This window comes from Haemaphysalis longicornis, unplaced genomic scaffold (assembly GCF_048455015.1).
Source record: "Haemaphysalis longicornis isolate Haplotype H1 unplaced genomic scaffold, Haemaphysalis longicornis Haplotype H1 scaffold_8, whole genome shotgun sequence".
Taxonomy (NCBI): domain Eukaryota; kingdom Metazoa; phylum Arthropoda; class Arachnida; order Ixodida; family Ixodidae; genus Haemaphysalis; species Haemaphysalis longicornis.
The window spans coordinates 47,808,601-47,822,521 of record NW_027526445.1 but is presented as its reverse complement, the minus strand read 5'-3'; the positions used below and the strand labels follow the sequence as shown (position 1 = coordinate 47,822,521).

The following is a 13,921-nucleotide window of genomic DNA, read 5'->3' as shown; positions in this document are numbered from 1 at the left end:
TTCGCTACGAAGGCCGAACAGCGGCACTCGTTGCGTTTGCATGAAGGCTACATTGGCTACTCAACTTTGTTTTAGAGCAGTCTTCTCTTTTCGTAGGCTAGATGAAACGAGAGGCGTGCACAGGTAAGGCGTGTGTGAGGAGGCGCTAGTCGCAGCGTTTAGAAATGATGAAGAAGAAGCGCTGGTGCCGTGGCGGACGAGGATTACGCGACCAGGAAGGAAGAAGAGTAAGGAGAAGCGGAACGGAGGTGGCAATTTGGAGGCAGGAGTAACACTGCTCTCGGCGAGTTTTCTGATCGACGCGAACGCGCAGGAGAATCAGAGCCGAGTCACATTTACCTCCTGGACTTGTAAACTGCCTACGCCATCTCTGCAGTGTCCTCACAACAGCGCTCTTCCGTGACCGCCGAGCGCAGAGGCAACCGCGTCGCATCACCGCGCGGCACCTCTTAAGACACGGCATCTCCCGGCCACGACAGCACCCACGACCATCGCACCGAGCCAGAGCAGCGAACACATCGTCCTCGCACGACAGCCTTAACTATTTCGTGTGCAGTACCTGTTTATTATAGGGACTGTATCGACAAGACTAGATTTGCCCCTCCTTGTGTATTTCCCCAATTGTCTCGGTAACATACTTTGTCTCTGTCCGTCGTCAAATCGCCTCGTTTCCTCTCCGCAGAATTGGCCTTGTCTTCTCATCAGCTCCTTTACACCGTGGTTGTTCTCCGCGGAGAACCACTGAAACGCTGCTGCGGTCCGAGCGCTGGATCACCCGGCGTCTTATCCACACTCCTTCCTTTTTAACATAAAAGTGTTTTATTCCCGGATACACAAAGATTTCACCGACGTCATATCCGTCACCGAAGTGACGCCAGTACAACCGAGTAAGCGGCCTGTAAAGGCTGCACCCCTGCACGCAGGGTCTTCTTGCGGAGAAGCAACCTTTAGTACTAAGGGGTACGTTATACCAGCGTCCTTCAATGCTTGTTATTTAACGCGACAGTGCTTTATGCCGGTATACACCAAGATTTCGCTGGTCCTATCCGTCACGGAAATATGCCAGTACACCTTTGCCGAAGCGACCCGCCAGCAGGACGTCGCTCACCAAGCGCAGCCACAACACAGCCGCCGAACCGCAAATTATTCTCAGCTTCATATTTCGCTGCACATTTCACTTTCGGGTTTTACCGATTCCTATGACAGAGAAATCAACCACGGTTTTTTTTCCTCCATTGGGTCGGCTCCAAGACTGCACGTCATTGACGTTTCATTGATCGGTGGCCTGCCCCTGCCTCTGTACTCATTCTCCTAGGCAAAAAATGCCGAGGCAAAGACCCTGTGCGCATCTTGCTTGCGTCATCTGCTGCATAGGTTTTGTCTCACTTCACCTCAAAGCATTATACATTTTGCGGGTGAAGTAATAAATACACAACAAACAATAAACTGAAAACACGTAATAAATGCAATACACAGCACACAGCCTGCTTTGAAATTCCTTCTTTCGACTGCCTCATCCTAGCCAATCCGTGATAATGGTGTGCAGGGTGCCATACAGGCATTCCGCATTCTGTGGCTTGCCACAGCATACCTGTAGCCTTCTCTTCGAAATGTATACACCCTCAATGCACTCGCAGCTCGTTTTCTACATGCAAACAAATGTTCGCACGGCTTTGAACAGCGAGTATTTAACACACAGAGTGAACTGTAGTTGAGGTGCAGGAATGTAGAAGAAATGAAGCATAGACCTTCTCCGAAGCCCGACGTTTTCCCAGGTCCTGAAGTTAGCTGTGCTGCAGAAGTAATGAACAGTAATCTGCATGTCCTAGCTTGTCTCTCACGTCTTGAGAGTAAATGCCTCCGCGAAAACAAAATTTCTTCTTTTTTTGTCTCAAGTGCTCTTGTCGATGGTGTGTTCTCTCGTCTTGCTTGTTCGCTTTTTACATCGAACATCTAAATTTTGCTATTTTAGGTCAGCGCCATATTTGGAACGATTCTAACAAGATGGTTTCAGGCAGCGGCTCCATTCTCAATTTGGGGAGCGCACTGCCTTCACTTGGTAGGAATAGTCATGGATGTTTTTCTTGCAACAGAGGAAACGGTAAGTGCACGTCTTACGTCTTGCTTTTTACAACAGGGCTGCATTTCACGCTAATAGTAAAAAACGTCGAACACCACATAACTGCGGTGTTGACCAGTCAGCATTTTTCAAAAAGGCCATTTTTAAGGAGGCCTAAAAATGCGACATGCAACGTTACCAGTTCGCAGCGAGCCTGTTAATAAATTTTAATTCGCATTACTACTGTGTTCTGTTCTTTTATAATAACGAGCATTTTAGCCATAAATGCCCATAACCTTTGCTGGGCACAAAACAGTGACGCAACCACCTGATGAATTAAAATGTGTTTTCATACGCTTGCGGCCTCAAATTGGTGGAAAAGACAGCATGAAATGTGGCGCGTAAGTAGTCAATGCAACGTTATCATCACAGGGTACGGTGGTTCCACTGATGAACGGTGATTTGGAGCAATTTTCGTATCAGCAAATTATTAATTTTGGAGCAATTTGGAGCACCTAATGCCAGTTTTGGAGCACCTTGGAGCAAATAAACATCAACTGCTAGATATGTCCAAAGCAACTCTCAACACTAAACATTTACCAGTATCGTCCAGTAATTGATGTAGAGGTCGCCATGGAATGGGCTTCAAGATGCTTTTCACACGTGCGATCAAAAATGGACGGCACAGCTGAAGAATAATGGCCTTCTTGTCCTTACTAGGGAAGACTTTTTCAAGGAGTCACCTAAAACGCTCCATAGCTGGCAGGCTCGAACATGCATTAAAAATAGCTTTCACAGACAGCTCACCCAATAGCCCAAGAATAGCCAAATAGCCAATAAAAATTCCACCGACCACAAAAAAGTAGCCATATTTGGCTATTTATAGCCCCAACCTGGCATCCCTGGGGCAATGGGATTTTTTTCCCACTTATTTCGAAACAGTCGCTAGAAGTACCCATAAGTTTGATGCAATTAAATCCCCTAAGTATCCACGCAATAGCAAAAAATGCCACAAAACATAATTTGCAAGGTATTTTGCTCCTTTCTGGTGCGAATAAAAGGCAAAAAGGCGAGCTGGAAATGCGCACGAGAAATGCGCATGGAGCATTTTTGCATGCGATTCGTGCGCGTCGGCGTTGCGCGTGCGATTTTTTCACGGGGGAGGCGCGCGCCTCATGGCGGCGGTTTTGAAGCGCTCGAGACAGCCCAGTCACGGCCGGATGGCTCCATCCGAAGGGGTTTAGGCTCACCACCCTGGCAGGTATTGCATGGACGCTTTCACTGGCGACGCGGATGATGTTTTATAATGACGATTTCGCCCACATAAGCTCATTACCACACAAGCAACTTCGTGTGTGCATTGAGCGGTATTTTAGAGAGCGCTTAAAAGTGGTCGCTCGAGCTCCCCAAACCACTTCGCGGCCGAAGCCGCCGCCATGTTGCCGCGCCGCTAGCAGCGTGCGGGTGGTTACGCGGCAGCGGCAGCGCGCCTGTGGCGTGCGCGGCGCGTTCTCGCAAGCAGGAAACGCTCCACGAGGTTCATGCTTTAGAGGGACTGGCCATTTTTCACGGCCCGCTTCACTTGCGATGGTCCACTCCGCGAGCCCAACAATCGAAGGGGGAGCTTGCAGCCGAGCGCGTCATGCATGCCGCGAAACGGCGCTCCCGCTGGCTCTGGGGGCGGAAAGAGCCGGCAATAAACGCCACCTAAAACTACCTATTGTTCATAGCAGGAACCATTGGAAACTACAGCAAGAAGGAAAGTTTTGAACCGCGGTACGCCAGCACTGCAGTTGCTAGACGAAAACACTATCGGCGGTACAGTGACGGCGCCAACCAAACTCACCGCGGCAAATACGATGACGGGTGCTAGGGAGTTCAAGTTATCAAGCCGAATTAGTTACACATGTCTAGAGACCACTGAAGTAGTGCTTGTAACAGGCTGCACGCGATTTGCGCGACACAAATTTTGGCGCACTTGCTTGCAAAATCGTGGTTTTTTAAATGCGAATGCCTTTCTTAGCCGCGGGTTGTCTTGCGTCGTTGAGCGGCGTGCGCCTAGCAACAGCTGTGGCGCGCGCCTAGCAACCGGAGCAGGTGCGGAGTAGCGGAGGGCAAGGGGAGAGGAAGAGCGCGCTCGGCGTGTGAGGGCGCTCACATCGCGGAGCTCGGGCCGAGTAGCGGAGAGTGAGTGGAGAGGAGGAGCGCGCTCGGCGTGTGAGGGCGCTCGCATCGCGGAGCTCGGGGTGAAGAGAGAGCTCGCGCGCGGGCTGGCGCGGGTCTCTCTCTCCTCTCCGCGTACCCCTCTCCGCTTGCTGCGCATATAAATGCTGGGAGCGCGCGCCTCTCTCCGTGACTGCTTGCCGACTGGCGCCTTGATAGCGATGGAAGTCGGTGAAGTAGAATCCCTCGCGGCAACGATACCGCAAAGAAGAAATCGGTGCACCCAATGCATTCGCATTTCCGCACGATCCCCTTCGGGGAGGTGGGGGGATTTTTTATCAGGATGGCGCAGGATACCTCATTTGGCGCAAATTGGCGCATTTGGCGCAGGAGTGGCAGCACTGCAGGGTATAGCAAGATGTGCACTAAGAGGCTACATAGAAGTGGTGTGGCTAAACATTCTCTGGGAGCGGTCATAAAGCGCATTACAAAATAATGCCGACTTTTTATTTGGATCAATATATGGATCAATGCTAACCAACGTGTGCGCTGTTGAACTGTCTGGTGTAGCTACTCTTGCTAGCGTCGTAGGCCACATCCAAGGAACATGAACTGCGCGGATCTTGATCGCCACGCAACAGAGCTTCTTCTATGCTGTTAATTTTTGTCGGCCACTAGGGCCCCTTCTACTGCCGCGTTTGGACTAATATCTCGTTATAGGCAGTATTTCATTTTGTTTTGCAGAGGTTATCCAGTTTCTTCCCCACAGTATTGAAACATAAAAGCGGTAATTGTAATTATTTTTATACCACTTCAGTGTACTTTTTAATTTTAATAATAGTTATAATTTATGTTACCAAATCATTTGCGTCATCTGAGCTCGTAGTTATTTTTTTTTCCGCTAATGATTATGAAAGAGCCTTGAACGGGCCAGCAGCTCTAGTAGCTAGCGAGAATGTTTGACTGTTTATACTTTGTTTTCATAAACAATACGGCGCATATACTGTTTTTTCAACGTAAATATGCCGTTCAGCCGAACCATTGCGTCATTGGGCGCAGGAACCGGGCCCCGCGATTGCTCCTCTCTGCCAACACTCTGACGACAAACGGCACAAGTGTGAAGCTCGTGTGGCACAAATGTTGCTTGAATGGGACGCCCTCTTCTGCCGTTATTTGCGCAGAAATGTCAACAAGAGAACCATGCACATACGACCAGCAATGCTTGATTGTCCTTTTACTTGTTTATAGTGTCACAACCAATGGGGAGTGTATGATGCTGCCCCCTGCGGGACGGTAACCTGGCAAACTAGCTTTAATATCAACCCTTTAGCATAAATCCAGCAATTAAGGTAATTTATTGGGTCGAAGCTCCTAGCCAAGCTGCAAGCTGCAAGCCGTAATCTAACAAGGTCAGCGAATAGATGAACGAACACAAGGAAAAATCAAGAAAACAGCTGGTGTAACCTTAGACACCACGGGCGCGGTATGTGAAAGACCACAAGGCAAGTAAGAGTTTTAAAAGTTCGAAGAAAATATGCCTTCCCAGTTGCGAAAAAATATTTGCACATTGGCGACATTCTTAGGAAGATCAATAATTGCAGAAAAAAAATTTGTTTTGTCGCAGTTAATTGTTTTTGCACGCAAAGGTCAAGTTTCGTACGTCACAAGAGCTGCCGACGATACGCATAGAAATGTGTTTCCAAGCAGATGGGCACCCAGTGTTGCTGATGGATTGACTAGCCTCCTACTCATAACTGAGATAAAATTACACGTGCGCCTGTTCGTAAATATGGACGAGGTTCTAGAAAAATTGTTATCCACAACGCGATTTTATGTTAAAACACACAGTGGAGACGTGTGGATAACGGCAAGAAAAACCGTCTATTGGCGGTGAGCGCGAACACAGGCGGCGCTGCGGAGCACGCCTCCGTGACGTCAGCTTAGGGATTCTCGCATTTGTCGTGTGCTTCACTCAGGCTCGCTCTCCCGGCTGTTACTTTGCGCTCGGTCAACGTCCGATGCTTGACCGCACCAGAATTGGCGTGTGGGTAACATTTTATCATAATAATAGGCTTAAAGTGTGAGTTAAAGTATAGTTTTAGATACCGCTACGGAAGAAACGTTGCCGGCGTCGCCCCCTTCCTTGCGAAGCCGGTCGTGTGCGGAGCTCGACAAGTCGGAGCTAGGCGTCAGCTTCTGTATTCAGTAATTTTTCGAAAAGGGAACAGTCAGCTGCAATAATAACCGACAGCAGCGAAAATGAAAGACCAAAACAAATTATTGCCTTCAGGGCTATCGGCTTTGGCAGAAGGCATTATGATTCCCGGTAATCATATGTATGGAAAAAGTTTTTGCGACCTTGCCGAACGCTCGAAAGTACCACGTCTTATCGTATCACATCACTTTACTTTGTCATGACATGCAAGTTTGCCGACCTGCACTATAGGCTGCAAAAACTATAGGTTGAGTTCCAAATAACCCACTGTGTGTATAGGCGCGCGCTGGTTTTGTACGAGGCTTCTAACCAGTAGGAGGTTCATTGAGCAAAACGAGTCCCGTCTACGTTAAAGATACAATAACACTCTGTTTGTTCAGACCTGGAGGGATATTTCGGTACATTTTCCACAGCCATATCCTCCCGATATTCGGATATGCGTTATAGGAAAACTGCACTCAAGAGGGGGGGGGGGAGGAAGGGGAGGAGGATAAAACTTTATCTAACAATGAAATCGAGCTGGTTAGTGGGCCGGGTCCTCAGTCAAGGACAAGAGAGTAAAAGCAATTTTATTTAATTCTTACAACGCCATCCCGAGTAGAATAGGATTTGTTCTTTGCGCCTGGAATGGTTGGAATACAATAAAGACCTGCCTAGAAATATTCATCGGTTTTGATTCTTGTGTTATTTGCAGGTATACTATTTATTGCGTTAGTTAGCGAGTACATAATAGAGAGTTATAGCAGATCGGAAAAACGGTTCCGGTACGGTAACGTCTACCGTCTGGACGCCACCGCGCATGCGCAGATCCCTACCGTATACCGGAGCGACTTGGCCGCGCAGTACCGAGACATACCGTGTCCGTCGTTCGGAAGCGGGCGGCCGCTTTGGAAGAGTTTAGGATACGTACGAGTGGCTCACGCCTAGTCGAATGGATTGTAAATATGAGATCATTTAAGAAAAATGAGGTTGCAACAAGTGAAATCCACGCGATTCTGACAGCTCAAGCAGCAAGCGAAACACGGTCCCGGCCCAACTGCCGTGGCTTGTGTCGTCGAACGACGCATGTCCGATAGCTTCTTTTAGGTTAAATAAAGGCGATACGGCTACTTAAATTAACAGCAATATGTGGCCCGTCTACAAATCGGCGAGTGAGGAACAGGCGGTATCAGTGCGAGGGTCTCTCAAATACAACGAAAAACTAGAAACAGCCAGCCGTATGTTCTGAGCTTGACCTACTGGCGCCATCTATTGAAATGGCGTAGAGTTAAAATGCCGCTGTTCACGCAGTCGCAGTTCGAATCTCCGTAGGGGCGTTGGATGTTTTTTTTTTTTTTTTTCTAATGCTTTTGAGAACGAAAAACTAATATTTCAGCACAGGAGGCGCCACAGACTCACGAAAAATTGCCAAACGACGTACAACACAAGTCGCTCCCAGTCACGGTAGCATGGCCGGTAGTTACGGTCTGCTATAACTCTAAAAACGAGCCTTCCCGGTACGGTCCCGTAGCGGCTACCGTGTACCGTACCGGAACCGTTTTTCCGATCTGCTATAACTCTCTAATGCCTTCAACGCCGTAATCATGTCATCATTGTTCGGGTTGAGAGTCAGTTAGTTATGATAACGATGGTATGATAACAAATTCGGGGCACAAAAGCCGCCTTCGAGTAATGTGGACAACGTTGTTTGGGGCGCGATCACGGTGGCGCAGCACAAACCTCCTCATTGTATTTCCATGTGAATAAACAAAGCACGCTGCGGATATGCACATTCTTGCACGCAGCCGTAGTGAAAGCAAATTTGTGAAAAAGGAAATGTATGCCATACAACCTAAGCAAAATATCCACAGTATCTTTGGGAGACTCCCAAACACCCCCAAACCTCCTAATAACACGTTTGGGATGGTGCAGAAAAACTAATGCGTCGGGCACAAAAAAACAACAAGATACATTAATCTGATACAAGAAAACAACAACAAAAGAAATAGAAGACAGCCGTTTTATTTCCTGCTGTACGTGCGATGCGCGTGTAGGGGCCCGCGCTGCTTGGTAGGCAGCATTAGACTGTTGAGTCTTCATAAGAGCACCTCGAAAATTCTGCAGGGAAGCCTTCGCATTTTGAACACTTATCGAGGGGCTCTGAGCGTTGATCCTCGCGAATAAGCCAGAAATGACGAGTTACGCGCGATCTTCTCACCGATGCTCTGAAGAAAGTTGTTCTCTATCTCCTCATGTGTTGCAAACTTGTGGGGGATACAGCTTCAAATTATTCAGATGCGTCAGAAGCTGGCAAAGTAACTGAAGCACTATAGAAATGCACTTTTTTTAATGCACTACAGCAACAAAGCGGTAGATTTCTAGCACAGACACTGCTGCCCCTCACAAACGGAGTGTAGCAGACGACAGCGGCGCGAGTCCCTAAGCTGACGTCAGAGCCAGGGGGCGCCACTCAAACATCTCACCGCCAATTGACTATTCTACTGACCGAATATTGACTATCTCTTGCGTTCGACTACAAAAGCCGTCGAACGCAAGAGATGTGTAAATAAACTTTTTCACCTATCGAGGCAGCAAGCTAGCCACTGATTGAGCACGCTTGCGAGCTTGCTGGCAAGATAGGCCAGCAGGATGCAGGTTTATGGCTTGTACTTCGACAACAGGTGCAGTGCGACCAAATCACGGCGTCACCCACCACGGTGGCTCAGTTGCTAAGACGACGTTCCGCTGAGCCCGAGGCCGCGGGTGTAATAATAGCCGTGCTGGCTGCATTTTAAAGGGACACTGAAGTGATATGTAAACATTATGGGATTACTAGCGCAAATTGTAGTCCGGAGTCCCCAGGCCATGTTTCGACCACTCTAGGCGCGTTTACGAGATTTTATTTAGTAGAAAAACTAATTCGAAAATGCTGTCCTCCTCTCTTTACGCTCGCCCATTTTGTGTGGCGTTTTCGTGTGACGTCAGGAGGGGATGAGTTGGCAATTGGCTGGCTGCGCTACTGCACGGCTCCCCGGCCTTCAGACAGAGGGCCTCTTCGATTTTCCACTTCTGGCTCCCCGCGGGCTGCCCGCGGGTAGTCCGAGGATTCCCCGAAGCCATAGGGATACACGAGAAAATCGAATGTTGGACTGCTTCTCGGGGAGTCCGCGGTGAGCCCGAGACTGTAAATCGAAGAGGCCTAGAGTCAGTCGGCCCAGCGTTTCGTCCGCCGGCCGCCGGCGGGTCGTCGCAATCAAGGAGGTTAAAAAAAATTGCTTCGTCGCAATTCGTTCGCTTAGTTGAAACGAAGCCAGGACACGTTTGTGAATGGAAGAATGTGCCTTTCTTTACTTGGTTTGTTTGTACACTGTATCTAGCTCCAAGTCAAGGTCGCTTATTCACACAGGCGCTGCACAAGCGCACATGCGACGCTTCGCTGACCGGTACCCCAGTAGGAAAATATAAGGCCTCTTGAAGGCGGGAGAAGAGTCAGCGAAGTTAATATAGGTACTACATAAATAAAATCAACTGATATTTTTACCGTACAGCGTAAAACTAGGGCGCGGGAAGCACTTTTTTGCGCTGGGCGAACAAGAACAGCGGTCAGCAGCACGACTACGCATCTGCGAACGCTTTTCCGTCTACGAAATGCAATTGCTAGACGTGAGCTACTGTGGAAACTCGGGCGACGCTTACTGCACGAGCGCAGTACAACAAATAGTCACCTAAGCTGCTTAAAATGCCAAAACTAAATGAAAGTGTAAACTGGTTGTGCAATATATACCCAATGTTAGGGAGGCCTGCGGATCCGGCTTCGTGGCCGAGTGGGCTGAGGCGTTATGTAGTTCACCGCAAATGTTTTGCAAGTCACGAGTTCGGATCCCCGCGGGTACGTGCTTTTTTTTTTTTGTAAGTTAACTTTTATGTTTTCCGCCGATGTTTTCTATATTGAGTTCACCTTTTTTTGGGCCGCAACGTTCATGTCTACACGAACTAGTTCACAAAACACGCGCAGGCTGGCACTGGCGCGCTAGCGAGTTCTCGTTGGCGTGCTGTTGCCATAAGCACCGACTGCTTGCAGGCAGTGGGCACAGGCCAGAATGAACAGACCCTTGGCCTGGTGCGAACACGCTTTTTACGATACAGGCATGAGGGAGGCAAGCTCCAAATATGGGGGAAAGCGCATGACATTTGGGCGTCTGCGGGTACGCAGACGGCGTTCATGCACTGCGTAGGTCTCGGCTAGTGAATGCTACGACTGCAAGCCGTCCTGGGAGGCTTATCTTGTGCATTTTACAGCCGCCAACATGGCAGAAGCGCGGTACGATGATTACTGAGATATTGAGAATCCCATCCAACAACGCCATTGGTTATGTTTTACAGAACCGAAACCGAAACCGAAACTTGTTTGATTGCTAACCTTGGGCATCGTCCAATCACGGCGCCCCTCCTCTCAACGTCACAGCCTTAGTTGGTCCGGCCGCCGCAAACCGCGCATGGCAGTTTTTCTTCTTTCGCGCTTTGTAAAGTAATTACCGATTTGTCAACCGGATAAACGATGAAAAGTGTGCTAATTTGAGCCAGTCTACGCAGTGCAAGCAAAAACGGGAGCTTGACAAATTCACTTCAGTGTCCCTTTAAGGTGCAGGCAAAAGACGAATGCACCCATTTGTCCAGATTTCAAAGCACACTGAAGAACACCCGGTGGTCAAAATTATCCCTGGCCTTTCACTGCGGTGCGCCTCAAGGCCCAGCTGTAGCTTCGGTGCGTTAAGACTAATAAATGCTTCTAAAACCCAAATGTTTCTAAAACCTTCGCAAAAGCGTCTTCAGTACCCCGGAGAAATTCGTCAGCCACACTCAGTATATTCTAAGAATCCAGCATCAAAGCATTCAAGACACCTGCATATGCTCCCTGCTGTGGCATCGCTGTTTTATTGCAAACAAACATTCCTTCCAAATGTGTGGCCCAGTACACTGTCAACTCGAGAACCATAATATTGCGATAAAAACTTTCACGTAGACCCATCAACGGAGCTAGGAACAGAAGAGCAGAGTACCAGACAGTGAACAGAGCTGCCTTAACCTCGCTGCAGACACTGCCAGAAACGCTTCGAGTCCAAGTGCGCCCCGTATCCTCACCCTGCGGATGGGCCGGCCGCACCCCGTCTCGCTGGCCCAGTGACTCTCGTCCATCCTCGTACGCGTTGAACGTGACCACTGAGATGGCAAGCATGCTAAGCACGGTTGGAACGGTATGCGGAACATGATCGGTACGCGGTGTTGCGGACTTGTGTACCTGGAGCATGGCGAGAACAATAGGCTGAGGCCACGGAGCAAGATTACATTCTTGCGCCGTGGCTGAGGCTTATGTTGGCGAGGGGGGATGGGGGGGTGATGCTCCCACGTTCTTAAGGGCCCACCAGTGAATCTTCAGTTATTTTTAATGCCTCAGGGCACGTCGTCAAAACGTCGGCAAAACCTCATTCAGTAACAGAGCCAGCGTAAGCGCAGTATCAAAATAAGGATAGAGCTTTAAAGATAGCTGCTTTGAAAAGTGAAGAGTGCGGCATTGTCGAGGGCACCCTAGTCGACCCGCATCTCCTCTTGGTCTTTCCTTCCCTTCCGCACTCACTCGCATCCCCGCGTGCGCCGAGCTAGGGAAGTTTCCGGCTCATATCACTCATTCGTGCAAAAAACTATTTGCACAGTTCCCCAGCGGTAAGTCCACCGGCGCGCGCCACAGCGCAGATGAGCGTCGGAACTAGGCGTCCCTACTCTTTCCACTGAAAAGCATGACGTGTGATCGGCAGTAGTATACAGGTGGCGTTTCTCGGGTATTGTCAGGTTCAAGTGACATCGGTGGCGTTCGAGCAAGTCCTTGCGCGTGCCCTCACCGTTTGTCACAGTGCGGACGAGATTATTCGCTTTCCTAAAGATGCTCCTGTGGATATTCAAATACTTTTTGACATTTTCGCTGACAATATTGTCACGAAGCCAAAGAGGACGTAGTTGTATTGAAGGAAAACACGTTATTGGAGCGAACGTGCGCTCCCCAAACAACTCAAGAAATACACAGGCGGCGAAGCAGCAGTCAACAAAGTGACGTGTGCGGGCGAGCGCCGGCGATTCGAATACTCCGGCGTCTGCTCTGCAGGCTTTTATCTTTCGGTGCCAGTGTTTCTCGAACCGTCGATTTACATCTAGAACATTGTAGATCAAAGAAGATTATTCGAGGCTATAGTGACGTTAGCGCGAAACGCTCTCCGTATCAGAATGAGATAACCCGTGCGGCATAAACAAATAAAGAAAGGAACGCGCGCTTCCCTTGGGACACAGATAACACAGCCGGGCGCGGCTGGGTAGTAAAAACAAAACATAAACAAACAAACCCAATGCCTAGTTCACGGCATTACTCACGCAAACGCTCGTGCATGCTTCATAAAATAATGACATCTGTTGAGCCACTCTAGAAAATTTCCATTTTTAAAATGACCTAGAGGTCAAGTAAAACACCAGGTGAGCATCGCGCACATGCGCACGGAGAAAAGGACTTATCTTAACGAATTGACTGCTCAATGTGCCAGACGAGTATTACCCTATATACCCGCCGCGGTGGCTCAGTGGCTAAGGCGTTGCGCTGCTGAACACGAGGTCGCGGGTTCGATTCCCGGCCGCGGCGGCCGCTTTTCTGATGGAGGCGAAAAGCAAAAACGCCCGTGTGTACGAGATTTCGGCGCACGATAAAGATCCCCAGGTGGTCAAAATTAATCCGGAGCCCTCCACTACGGCGCGCCTCATCTCCTGCGTTGCGTCGGCGCGTTAAAACCCTCAATCAATCCGTATGGCCCTATAGTTGACCAGTAACCTGGGAGGCGTGCTTGGAGAAGAGACTACGAGGAAATATTTTGGTACACTAACTCTTACAGGCGCACATAAATCTCTAAGGCTAGTTAAGACTTTTACTCCATGGGCTTAGTTAAGACTCACTCTTCCTACTTTTTGTTTCCGGGTCAAGGGTTTTCGTTCTTTATATTCGCACTTTCTGTTATCTTATTTGCTCTATTGAGCTAAAATGTTTCAAACCACTGCAGAACATACTTGCTTTTTCTTCACTTTCAGAACATCCAGTACCTGCCTCCTGGTGACACCTCGTCAATAACGTCTAGCATGCTACTAACATTCTCCACGTTCGGGACCATTCTCTGGGCAGGTTTGCAAGATACACCTAACATCACGCGCCGCAATAAAGAGGTACGGGCGAAAAGATCGCAAATCTGTGCCTTCAACTGGGCATGAGGTTGTTGTGGAGAAAAATTGTACCTTCATTTTCGAATTGATGTATTTATATGAACCCCGTGTCGTTTCTAGGCATTTCTTGCGACATTTGGTTGGCAATGGTGTCTATTTTAGCATCATATATTTTGAAAACTGCTTACCGACTGCAACAGGCTTCATCCTAACGTTTCGGTTCTGAGCAGTAGAAGGAGATAGCCCAAAGAACA

At 48.8% G+C, this 13,921-nt stretch overlaps 1 long non-coding RNA gene across 1 annotated transcript in view; it reads left to right on the top strand.

Annotated features, from left to right (window-relative positions):
• LOC144150099 (uncharacterized) overlaps positions 1-13,666 on the top strand; it is a 36,793-nt gene extending 23,127 nt beyond the window's left edge. The window contains exons 4-5 of the long non-coding RNA XR_013318429.1: positions 1,973-2,101; positions 13,539-13,666. This is a non-coding gene — a long non-coding RNA (uncharacterized LOC144150099). The remainder of the gene's footprint in view (positions 1-1,972; positions 2,102-13,538) is intronic.
• The last annotated feature ends 255 nt before the right edge of the window (positions 13,667-13,921 follow it).